This window comes from Penaeus monodon, chromosome 24, assembly GCF_015228065.2.
Source record: "Penaeus monodon isolate SGIC_2016 chromosome 24, NSTDA_Pmon_1, whole genome shotgun sequence".
In the NCBI taxonomy this organism is placed as follows: domain Eukaryota; kingdom Metazoa; phylum Arthropoda; class Malacostraca; order Decapoda; family Penaeidae; genus Penaeus; species Penaeus monodon.
Genome location: NC_051409.1, coordinates 38,708,668 through 38,709,432, shown reverse-complemented (window position 1 = coordinate 38,709,432; position 765 = coordinate 38,708,668). Strand labels below are relative to the sequence as shown.

General features: G+C 36.6%; 1 protein-coding gene across 1 annotated transcript in view; it reads left to right on the top strand.

The window, feature by feature from the left end:
• The window catches only part of LOC119588789 (piRNA biogenesis protein EXD1-like), a 14,501-nt gene that overhangs the window by 5,068 nt on the left and 8,668 nt on the right, over positions 1–765 (top strand). The window contains exon 2 of the mRNA XM_037937434.1: positions 641–746. The gene's annotated coding sequence lies outside the window, so the exon portion shown is untranslated. The remainder of the gene's footprint in view (positions 1–640; positions 747–765) is intronic.

Sequence of the window (765 nt, the reverse complement as noted above, 5' to 3'; positions counted from 1 at the left end):
GCCAATAAAAAAACAAAAACTAAACTAAACTAACCTAAACTGCTGGCATCCAACCCATACTTTGGGAAAATTGTGGGAATATCACCACCATAAGCTCCACCAAACCACCTAGACGGGGCTCCACTGCCAGGGTCCCAGTAGTGTTTATATAGTACATATATAACCACAGACTGTAGCTAGGGGGCTATAGAATGGAAGCTTGCAGAGTAGTCAAAAACCCTGGTCATGGAAAGACTTGTGCAGAAGATTATTATACATAATTGTCCAGGTGACATTTTAGAAAATTACTTTTAAAGGAATATGGAAAGTACAGGAACATTGAAGAACATTGATTAATTATGAATTACTCATTATCACAGGTTTGTAGTAATACATGAACTAGTTGACATGTTGCAGTAATGAGTTTTGCAGCAAGTTTAATGCCTGAGACCACAAACTAAATATCTTGAATGACTTAACTTAAATTTTTTTTTTGTAACCCATGAAAAATTTAGTAGAAACCACAGTATGTCAAGACAATGTTATTACCCAGGCTTGAGCTAGAATCTTAGCCATCTAGACACCTGAGATGCAGAGTGAGTTAGTGGATATTCTTGCAAGCAGTATGATGTATTGATGTATTTTTATATTTTCCTTGCAGGGTCCTGTCGAGGGATCGCTTCTAGCAGCTGTGTTACCCTATGTGATTATGATCATACTTCTGCCAATTGGCTCCTTCTTTCTGATGAAAAACTTCATTTTAGAGGGTAAGTTTAAAAATTTTCT